The 12358-nt window shown below is 43.1% G+C and overlaps 1 protein-coding gene across 3 annotated transcripts in view; it reads left to right on the top strand.

Moving 5' to 3' along the window:
* KIF13B (kinesin family member 13B) overlaps positions 1-12358 on the top strand; it is a 183772-nt gene that overhangs the window by 20717 nt on the left and 150697 nt on the right. The gene's annotated exons all lie outside the window — the stretch shown is intronic.

Genomic DNA, 12358 nt, shown 5'->3' with positions numbered 1-12358 from the left:
ACATTGGAAACATGTATCATAGTGGGTGTGGAGGAAGGAGAGCTCTCGGCAATTATCTTGGGTGGATTGGGAACTTAAAGGGGTTATCCCACCAGCCTCATTTATACTGTGTATACTTGATCTATAGGGGGTTTGACCCCTGGGACGCCGTCGATCATAAGAACAGGTTCTTGCGCCCCTCAAGTAAATGGAGCGGTAGTGCACGTGTCCTCAGCTCTGTTCACGTTGTTCATCTTGACGCAGGATTCAGCTATATGACCCCCACCGATCGTTCAGTTCTAACTTTATCGATTGGCAATGTGGTTTTCCTGGGATAGATAACCCCTTTAAGGAAGAACAACTAAACTATAGGCGCTAAGCAAATCATTACCATCTCTGTCTGACACCGTGCGATTGGCACTAAGTGATCCAAAGGAGCATCTCTGAATCCCCCCTCAACCATGACTAGATATAGTAGTGCTGAGTCTGTTATTTTATACTCCACTTTAAAATGTTTGTAGACCACACGTGCGGTCTGGTATGTGGGCACGGCCGGGGCGGAACATGGGCAGATTCTTCCAAGGTTCGCGTGCTTTTTCGCCGGCGTATTTAGTTGTGACTAATGGTGATTATTCACTGCTGGAGAATGCTAGATTAGGTGACAAAATCCTTTCACTTCTAAGCGGGCATCCATGTACATTTTTTCATTAGAAAAACATTAGGAAGCCTCGGTCTGTCTGAAGAAGACTGCAGCCGAAAAGCATTAGGAAGCCTCTGTCTGACCAGTGAGGGCTGCAGCCGAAAAGCATTAGGAAGCCTCTGTCTGACCAGAGAGGGATGTAGCCGAAAAGCATTAGGAAGCCTCTGTCTGACCAGTGAGGGCTGCAGCCGAAAAGCATTAGGAAGCCTCTGTCTGACCAGAGAGGGATGTAGCCGAAAAGCATTAGGAAGCCTCTGTCTGACCAGTGAGGGCTGCAGCCGAAAAGCATTAGGAAGCCTCTGTCTAACCAGAGAGGGATGTAGCCGAAAAGCATTAGGAAGCCTCTGTCTGACCAGAGAGGGCTGCAGCCGAAAAGCATTAGGAAGCCTCAGACTGCCTAGAGAGGGCTGCAGCCGAAAAGCATTAGGAAGCCTCAGTATGCCTGGAGAGGGGTGCAGCCGAAAAACATTAGGAAGCCTCAGACTGCCTGGAGAGGGCTGCAGCCGAAAAACATTATGATGCCTCTGTCTGACCAGAGAGGGCTACAGCCGAAAAACATTAGGAAGCCTCAGACTGCCTGGAGAGGGCTGCAGCCGAAAAACATTAGGATGCCTCTGTCTGTCCGGAGAGGGATGTAGCCGAAAAGCATTAGGAAGCCTCAGTCTGCCTGGTGAGGGGTGCAGCCGAAAAATATTAGGATGCCTCTTGTCTGTCCGGAGAGGGCTGCAGCCGAAAAACATTAGGATGCCTCTGTCGGTCCGGGGAGGGATGTAGCCAAAAAGCATTAGGAAGCCTCAGTCTGCCTGGAGAGGGCTGCAGCCGAAAAACATTAGGATGCCTCTTGTCTGTCCGGAGAGGGATGTAGCCGAAAAGCATTAGGAAGCCTCAGTCTGCCTGGTGAGGGGTGCAGCTGAAAAATATTAGGAAGCCTCAGACTGCCTGGAGAGGGCTGCAGCTGAAAAACATTAGGAAGCCTGGCTGCCCGGAGAGGGCTGGAGCTGTCCTAACTAAATAGCTACTATTGTTATAGTCAAAAGTAAGTGCCCCCTTTTATTATTAGGGGGATAAAATTGATGTATTTTCCAAAGTCCGTGCCGTCTCCTTCAGCTTGCGCTGAGATGATCGGTCTGACATGGCGACGACATACCGTATATACGTGGCTCTGTAATTTGGTGCTCGCGGTACGGAGGCATCCGCCGTACATAAGGTAATTATAATATAGGCAGATGGAGCGTGCGGCCCGATGTGCTCACACGCTGGCTGCCAGGCATTAGGCTGGCAAGGAACTTGACCTAGTTTAAGGTGGCAGCTGCCCTCCTTTTGTCTGATTAATTGGGGGGTGATAGAATCTGTTGCTGCTCTACTGTGGATTCGTTTGTCTTCCCGGGGGCATGGAGAATGCCCAGAAAGCATACTGCAGTGATACGACTGCAAAACCAGAGGGTTAAAGGCTGCTCCCCCTGATCAGAGCGGACCCCCAATGAAGCCGCTGCTCTGCTTGCCTGGGCAGATTTAATTTTGGGGACCCTAAATCATTATCTAATGAAAAAATCTGCAACTTTCTGATTTACTTTGCATTTCAATTTCTTATTATTCACAAAATCTCTGCTTGCTGTGAATGGGCAGAAACATTTAGGTTCTCATCCAGCGCTCTGTGATACTTAGAGCCTTAGTTTGTTGCAATGTATCATTTTAGCTATCAGGACTGTTTATTTTCCAGAGAGTAGATAAATACGGTGGCATGTAAAAGTTTGGGCACCCCTGCTCAAAATTAATGTTATTGTGAACTGTTAAGTTGAAGATTTAAATGATCTCTAAAAGGTCATAAGTTAAAGATGACACATTTCCTTTCTATTTTATGCAAAAAAAAAATACATATACACTCACTGGCCACTTTATTAGGTACACCATGCTAGTAACGGGTTGGACCCCCTTTTGCCTTCAGAACTGCCTCAATTCTTCGTGGCAGAGATTCAACAAGGTGCTGGAAGCATTCCTCAGAGATTTTGGACCATATTGACATGATGGCATCACACAGTTGGCGCAGATTTGTCGGCTGCACATCCCTGATGCGAATCTCCCGTTCCACCACATCCCAAAGATGCTCTATTGGATTGAGATCTGGTGACTGAGGAGGCCATTTGAGTACAGTGAACTCATTGTCATGTTCAAGAAACCAATCTGAGATGATTCGAGCTTTATGACATGGCGCATTATCCTGCTGAAAGTAGCCATCAGATGCCTGTTCTTAGCTGAGAGGAGTGGTACCCAGTGTGGTCTTCTGCTGCTGTAGCCCATCTGCCTCAAAGTTCGACGCACTGTGCGTTCAGAGATGCTCTTCTGCCTACCTTGGTTGTAACGGGTGGCAATTTGAGTCACTGTTGCCTTTCTATCAGCTCGAACCAGTATGCCCATTCTCCTCTGACCTCTGGCATCAACAAGGCATTTCCGGCTACAGAACTGCCGCTCACTGGATTTTTTTTCTTTTTCGGACCATTCTCTGTAAACCCTAGAGATGGTTGTGCGTGAAAATCCCAGTAGATCAGCAGTTTCTGAAATACTCAGACCAGCCCTTCTGGCACCAACAATCATGCCACGTTCAAAGGCACTCAAATCACCTTTCTTCCCCATACTGATGCTCGGTTTGAACTGCAGGAGATTGTCTTGACCATGTCTACATGCCTAAATGCACTGAGTTGCCGCCATGTGATTGGCTGATTAGAAATTAAGTCTTAACACACAGTTGGACAGGTGTACCTAATAAAGTGGCCAGTGAGTGTATATTTTAATCTTTTACATTGTAAAAATGACTAAAAAGGAAAACGGGCTGATGCAAAAGTTTAAGCACCGTGCATGGTGGGTACCTAGTAAGCACCCCCTTTTTGAAAGTTTTACACCTTGTAAACACTTTTTGTAGCCAGACGAGAGTCTTTCAATTCTTTTTCATTTTCATTCATTCTTCCTTGGAGAATTCCTCCACTTCTGTGACATTCCTGGGCCGTCTTCCATCCTCTGCTATTTTGACGTCTACCCTTAGATTTTCAATGATGCTCAGATCAGGGGACTGTGAGGGCCATTGTAAACACTTCAGCTTGCGCCTTTTGAGCATCTATTGTGAATTGTGACGTGTGTTTAGGATCATTATCCACTTGTAGAAGCCATCATCTTTTCAAGTTCAGGTTTTTTGTTTTTTTTTTACAGACTGTATTATGTTTGTATCAACAAACTGTTGAAATTTCATTGCTTCCTCCCTCTACCTGTGAAATGTTCCCGGTGACATTGGCTGCAACACAAACCCAAAGCATGATTGATCCTACCTCTTACTTAATGGTTAACGAAATTTTCTTTTCCTGAAATTCTGTGCCCTTTTTTTTTTCACACATACCTCTGATTATTGTGGCCACAGAGTTCTATTTTACCTCATCAGTCCACATGATTTGTTTCCAAAATGTATCAGGCTTGTTTAGATGTTCTTTTGCATAGTACTGATGCTGAATTTTATGGTGAGGATGTAGGAGAGGTTTTGTTCTAATGACTCTTCACCGCCATATGGGTATGAATTTTGTTTTTTGCGATTCATGCTTATAAATACATCAGAATGTAATGTACAAATGTGAACCTATACTGAGAAAGTAACTGCACCCCCAGTTTTCATAAGTCCTACAATTGTTTCTTGGATGTTTTTAGTCTGTAGGTCCTGGCAGATGGGAAACTCACTGGATGGGAGGTGGTCAAGCACACTTAATTACATCTCATATTGTCCTCAAGAGCTGCACTCACTATTCTGCAAGTGCAGTCACTGTGTACATACTGTACTTTACATTACTGATCCTGTACTGATCCTGAGTTACATCCTGTATTATACTCCAGAGCTGCACTCACTGTTCTGCTGGTGCAGTCAATGTGTACATACATTACATTACTGATCCTGAGTTACATCCTGTATTATACTCCAGAGCTGCACTCACTATTCTGCTGGTGCAGTCACTGTGTACATACATTACATTACTGATCCTGAGTTACATCCTGTATTATACTCCAGAGCTGCACTCACTATTCTGCTGGTGCAGTCACTGTGTACATACATTACATTACTGATCCTGAGTTACATCCTGTATTATACTCCAGAGCTGCACTCACTGTTCTGCTGGTGCAGTCAATGTGTACATACATTACATTACTGATCCTGAGTTACATCCTGTATTATACTCCAGAGCTGCACTCACTATTCTGCTGGTGCAGTCGCTGTGTACATACATTACTGATCCTGAGTTACATCCTGTATTATACCCCAGAGCTGCTCTCACTGTTCTGCTGGTGCAGTCAATGTGTACATACATTACTGATCCTGAGTTACATCCTGTATTATACTCCAGAGCTGCACTCACTATTCTGCTGGTGCAGTCACTGTGTACATGCATTACATTACTGATCCTGAGTTACCTCCTGTATTATACCCCAGAGCTGCTCTCACTATTCTGCTGGTGGAGTGTCTGTAAATATATTACTTATCCTGTACATCTTCCAGAGCTGCTCTTCCTCCAGTTTGTAGTCTGCCTTTTGAAGATCAGTGGGGGATGGAGAACCTTGTGCCTCACATTACACCAGTGAATAATTGATACACTGCATTCTACTCCAACTTTTCTGAATATCCAAAGTCATGTAACTTTCTTGGCCCCTGAAGTGGGGTTTTGGGGGCTGCACCATGCTGCTACTAACCAGCTGAGCTTGGGTTTGTATAGCTTTGCATTAGTGCTGTACACACCAAATTATAGTATATTTTTGTGCAACACTATTTGCAGAGTCGTTGTAGTTTTTTCATGCGGGGTCATTAAAGCAATGAGATCATGAGTGTGCATGAAGACAATCGCCAGCAGGGAAGCAGCATAATAAATGATTAGGGATAGCCCCGTGATCCAGTGTCGGTCGCCAATGACCCGATGTCAGCCCTTACAACCGCTGCATGCAGGAGAGCAGAAGGCAGCCTCATCAAATGCAAGTGCTGCCTGGTCAGGAATTGGGCTCAGGACGTTCTGCGTTTGTAGGGACACGTCACCCTGATCACAAGCTTCTGGGCAGAGTAACATTGGTTTAGTTTCACCCTCCCCGCCTGCTCTGCACACTGTCAGGTGATCTCTCCGCAGATGACATGCCAAGCCTGACTCTTTGCATTTTTCAGCTGACTTGTGCCCCCTGGTTCCTTGCCTCCTGGTGTATTTTACCTCTCCAGCTGGGACTGTCCTCCCTGTATGCTGCAGTCCTGCACAGCTGGGCCCCAATTTCCTAAGTGCGTCCTATAATTAACCCCTCTGCCATGAGCTGGCTTCCTATATAAAGACACATTCTCTGTCATTGTATACAGTGCTGTGCAAAACTTTTAGATAGGTGTGAAAATAAAGCTGGACTTTGGTAGATCAGGGTTCTGTGGGGCCGGATCATCACCCCTAGGGCTCCTCATTCCTAATTACATTGGCTGGATGTTGAGGGACACTGTCCGGCTGCAGAGTAAATTTGGAGATGATCAGTCGCCTCCTGGTAATATTACATGATGGGTAAGTATCTGCCTGGATTTCTCAGCATTGAGGACACCATTAATCGTGACCAAATCCACAATACCTGTTTGCTGAAATGCCCCCACAAACTTGAAGGACCCTCCACCGTGCTTCACTGCTCCTGCAGACCCTCATGATTTTGGCACTCTCCGGCATCCAGGGAAGAAACTGTCTTCATTGACACCCAAATATTTCCCATGTTGACTCCTAAGTCCTGAGCATCTGCTGACATTTTTGTGCACCCCAGTTCTTATGGTTTTGTATATAGTTGGGTGGCGTGTCCCTTGTTTCTATGTTAAAGGTTTGGTTTTTCCAATTCCTCCATAAAGATGACTTCTGGCCAATCAACTTCTAACAGTAGATGGGTGTAGGTGGTCCCATTGATTGCTGCCAGTCCTGAACTGGTGGCACTGCTAGACATCTTCTGATTTTAGAAGGGAAGTAACATGTGTCTTTCATCTGCTGCACTAAGTTTACTTGGCCGACCACTGCTTCTAGGATCCTCAACGTTGCCCATTTTTTGGTATTCGCAGTGCTTAGAAATCCAGGCAGATACTTATCCATCACGTAATCCATTAGTGAAGAAGAACAATGAGTCCTGGAAGTGTTGATCTCGCCCTGATCTCACATCATTCGTCTGTCTGACATCACATGAAGAGACAGAAGGATCTGCCCAAGCCTCGTACACAGAAGATCTGGGGTCAGTTCTACAAGGTGTTTAGAACAACTTCTCTGCAGGTTCCTTCGAAATCTGTGTAAGTGACGAGAAGTGATGGAGGCGACCAAATATTTATGGGATTTAGATTTTTTTTTTAAATTAATTTTGCTTTTTGTTAATTGAGAAAAATAAACTATCACTTGTATATTGGAACTTTCCTGCTTTACAGCTTTTTTTGTCCCCACACCTGCCTAAAGCTTTTGTACAGTTCTGTATTAGACTTTCACTATATGTCACTGAAAAGGAGGCTGGATCCGATTTTGTGGCAGGGGCCCCTCAGGGTCCAATTTTGTGGCCGGGGCCCCTCAGGGTCTGATTTTGTGGTTGGGGCAACTCTGCGTCTAATTTGGTGGGCGGGGCCCTTCAGGGTCCGATTTGGTGGGCGGGGACATTTTAAGGGACTGTAATGGGAGACAGAAACACCAAAGGCAAATAACAGGAGCCCATGGCAGTTTCCTTTATTTTTTTTCTATTTTTGTTTTGTGACTTCCATGTTGGCTCATAGGTACAGATGAAACCGTTTATTTCCGCTATGCAAAGACATCAGATTGTAAAAACACACATGTTTGAATTTTGCCCTTGAACATAGTTTACATAGGAAACTGCATAAACTGGACAGGCCACTCCCTTGTATATCCAGGTGTGTGGCTCTGCAGCTCCTTGTTCCATCTGGCCACACCACTTTCCTTCTTCACTTATAACAGGTGTGTTCTGCAGGAGGCCTCTCTTAATGTGAAGTGTTGAGTTCCTGATAGCCAGGTATAAAGCAAGGCTGCCACCTCCTCTGGAGTTTACTTTCGCATCCTATTTTCACTGATGTAATGTTTATACTTAGCTTTAAGCTGAACTTTTAACCCTATAGTTTTCTTTTGTCGGATCTTATCAAAGGACAGTTTCAACTACGTAATTTCAGACTTAACATGTCAGTAATTCACTCTAGAAATAACCAGAAACTTTCTACATGTTTTTAAAAACTGATTTTAAAACCTTTCTAGGATTAGCAGTTAAAGCAAACTGAAGATCCTACTTCCCACTAATTTTCTATGTTACATATTGTCCTCTTTGTGCAACAGTATACGGTACGTACTACAATACTGCCCCTATGTACAGGCATATAACTACTATAATACTGCCCCCTATGTACAAGAATATAACTACTATAATACTGTCCCTTATGTACAAGAATATAACTACTATAATACTGCCCCTATGTGCAAGAATATAACTATTATAATACTGCCCCTATGTACAAGAATATAACTACTATAATACTGCTCCTATGTACAAGAATATAACTATTATAATACTGCCCCCTATGTACAAGAAAATAACTACTATAATACTGTCCCCTATGTACAAGAATATAACTATTATAATACTGCCCCTATGTACAAGAATATAACTACTATAATACTGCCCCTATATACAAGAATATAACTACTATAATACTGCCCCTATGTACAAGAATATAACTATTATAATACTGCCCCCTATGTACAAGAATATAACTACTATAATACTGCCCCCATGTACAAGAAAATAACTATTATAATACTGCCCCTATGTACAAGAATATAACTACTATAATACTGCCCCTATGTACAAGAATATAACTACTATAATACTGCCCCTATGTACAAGAATATAACTACTATAATACTGCCTCCTATGTACAAGAATATAACTACTATAATACTGCCTCCTATGTACAAGAATATAACTACTATAATACTGCCCCTATGTACAAGAATATAACTACTATAATACTGCTCCTATGTACAAGAATATAACTACTATAATACTGCCCCCTATGTACAAGAATATAACTACTGTTATGCTGACATCGTAAATCTTTTTGGCTTTGTATTCTCTGCAACAAGTAATATGACCCACAGATTGCTTTTGCTCGCATCGTGTTTTGCTTTTTGGCTGGTTTTGTGTTTTGGATTTGTGTATTTTCCTCATAATTGGAGCTTGTGTTGTGCAGGATTTCTTGGCTTCTGGAAAATACTTGTAAATGTCAGTGGTGACTAATACCTTCATATAATGTGTTTTTCCCCAGTCCTGGTCCTTTACCCTGTGTGGGTGTTCCCTGAGTTTTAGTTGATTGATTTGTAAAATATTAATAATGTTACCGTGGTGCTTTTAAAGATTGCCGCTAACAGTAAGTGGGCACAGACCTAAACATTCAAAAATAATATAAATGAAACATTTGAGTATCTTCTCTTCCACAAAGAGACTTGTCACACGTTTTAGGTCGGTAGGATCAGAGTGATGAAGCCCCCAATAATCATTTAAACGAAGGAGCAGAAGCACTAAGCCGAGCCCCGGCCTCCTCCATGACTGTAGAGGCGCTCATACGCTTTCCCAGAGCCTTCGCCTACGAGGAGAGACCATTCATCTTTGTCAGGGATATTCAACTCCAATACACAGAGGGACAAAATTAAAAGTTTTTTTTTTTACAAAGTCGTGAGCCAACATTGATATTTATTAAAATAATGTCTACAATTGAGGAAGTTTTTCCTTAAAAAATATAACCAACGTTTTCACATGGAAACCATCTTAAAGGGGTCGTCCCACTAACAAATACATTTTAATGAATACATCTTAGAATAAAGTATTGGAGTAATATAATTTTATGGAAGTGCAGTAAAAAGCATATGGCCCGATGGCTGAATTTTAAAAATGTAATAACAAAGGATAAATAACCTTGAATAATAATAGATGACAAAGTATAATGCAAACAAAATTACCCCCACACACAATAGGTGTCCCCACAGTGAATTCCTCCACACGTACTGTATCATTCTCCAACTGTAATCCTCACACAGTCCTCCATACAGTATAATGGCCACAAAAAGTGCGGCATAAAGTATACTGAGCCCCACATAATCCTCCATATAGTATAACTGAGCCCTGCATTGATTTCCATACAGTATATTGGGCTCCACATAGTTGTCCCTACACTATAACTGGTCCCTGCATTACTTTCCATACAATATAATGGCTCCACATAGGGCTTAATACAGTAAAATGGCCCCACATAGGGCTCCATATGATATAATGGCCCCACATAGTGCACCATACAACATAATGGCCCCACATAGTAGTGCTTACAGCATAACAGGACTCACATAGTGCTCCATAAAGCATAAAAGGACTCACATAGTAGTCCACACAGCATAATGGCCCCACATAGTGCTCCATACAGCATAATGGCCCCACATAGTGCTCCATGCAGTATAATTGCCTCAGAGTGCTGCGAACAGGATAATGAGCCCCACATAATCCTCCATACAGTATAAATGGGCCCTGCATTGCTTTCCAGACAATATATTGGGCTCCACATAGTACTTCATACAGTAAAATGGTCCCACATAGTGCTCCATACAGTATAATGACACAAAGTATACTGAGCCCCACATAATCCTCCATATAATATAACTGGGCCCTGCATTGATTTCCATACAGTATATTGGGTTCCACCTAGTCGTCCCTACACTATAACTGGGCCCTGCATTACTTTCCATACAATATAATGGCTCCACATAGCACTTCATACAGTAAAATGGTCCCACATAGTGCTCCATACAGCATAAAGAGACTCATAGTGCTCCATACAGTATAATAGCCCCACATAATGCTCCATACAGCATAAAGAGACTCATAGTGCTCCATACAGTATAATGGCCCCACATAATGCTCTATACAGCATAAAGAGACTCAGTGTTCCATACAGTATAATAGCCCCACATAATGCTCCATACAGTATAATGGCCCCACATAGTGCTCCATACAGTATAATGGCCCCACATAGTGCTCCATACAGGATAATGGCCCCACATAGTGCTCCATACAGGATAATGACACAAAGTATACTGAGCCCCACATAATCCTCCATATAGTATAACTGGGCCCTGCATTGATTTCCATACAGTATATTGGGCTCCACCTAGTCATCCCTACACTATAACTGGGCCCTGCATTACTTTCCATACAATATAATGGCTCCACATAGCACTTCATACAGTAAAATGGTCCCACATAGTGCTCCATACAGCATAAAGAGACTCATAGTGCTCCATACAGTATAATAGCCCCACATAATGCTCCATACAGCATAAAGAGACTCATAGTGCTCCATATAGTATAATAGCCCCACATAATGCTCCATACAGCATAAAGAGACTCATAGTGCTCCATACAGTATAATAGCCCCACATAATGCTCCATACAGCATAAAGAGACTCATAGTGCTCCATATAGTATAATAGCCCCACATAATGCTCCATACAGTATAATGGCCCCACATAGTGCTCCATACAGTATAATGGCCCCACATAGTGCTCCATACAGTATAATGGCCCCACACAGTGCTCCATACAGAATAATGGCCCCACACAGTGCTCCATACAGAATAATGGCCCCACACAGTGCTCCATACAGAATAATGGCCCCACACAGTGCTCCATACAGAATAATGGCCCCACATAGTGCTCCATACAGAATAATGGCCCCACATAGTGCTCCATACAGAATAATGGCCCCACATAGTGCTCCATACAGAATAATGGCCCCACATAGTGCTCCATACAGAATAATGGCCCCACATAGTGCTCCATACAGAATAATGGCCCCACATAGTGCTCCATACAGAATAACGGCCCCATATAGTGCTCCATACAGTATAATGGCCCCACATAGTGCTCCATACAGAATAAAGTCTCAGATAGCTCTCCATATAGTATAATAAACCCCACATTAAATAATACTCTCCTCTGCCCATTCCCCCGCTGCTCCGATCTCTTCATGGTGCCTTCAGATCCTCTGCACTTCTCGGTACAGCTGACATGTTATAATGACGTCATCGCGCCCATTACTTTGAGGCGTCAAATGCAGAGGGGGAATGATAGAGGGGGACGCTCCTTCCTCCATCATTGCTATCAGCTGTGTCTGTATCTAGGATGCCAATAAGAAAGTGCGATGCCGGTGTTGCTTGCCAAATATACTTGGGATACACGCCCGGCGTCGCAGGTCAAATATTCTCACCCTGTGGACCAGATTTAATCCTTGGGGCAGAGTTTGACATATGTGATCTAGGCTCTTTTTTTGTAACCTTTTTGTAGTGATTCGTTGTGGGTATCGACACCCGGATCCCCTAACATGACTCTAACATGTCCTGTTTTAGTTTGCATGTTTTCCTCAAAAAATTTTAAAAAAATCTACTGATCGGCCAATGAAAACTAACCCGCTAAAAAGAACAGACAATAGCTTGCTGTAAGACAAAAAAATGTAAAAAAATGTTGGGGCCTGAAAACCAAAATTAAGTTAATTCTTCATTTTTCGGGAGCACAGGGTTCTCTGATGGTGCTGATTATCTACGTGGGAAATAAACAATTATTATGAATC

Source organism: Dendrobates tinctorius, unplaced genomic scaffold (assembly GCF_039654945.1).
Source record: "Dendrobates tinctorius isolate UK_male_01 unplaced genomic scaffold, ASM3965494v1 ptg000093l, whole genome shotgun sequence".
Taxonomy (NCBI): Eukaryota; Metazoa; Chordata; class Amphibia; order Anura; family Dendrobatidae; genus Dendrobates; species Dendrobates tinctorius.
Note: the sequence above shows the minus strand (reverse complement) of the source record. Positions and strands in the feature narration are given on the sequence as shown.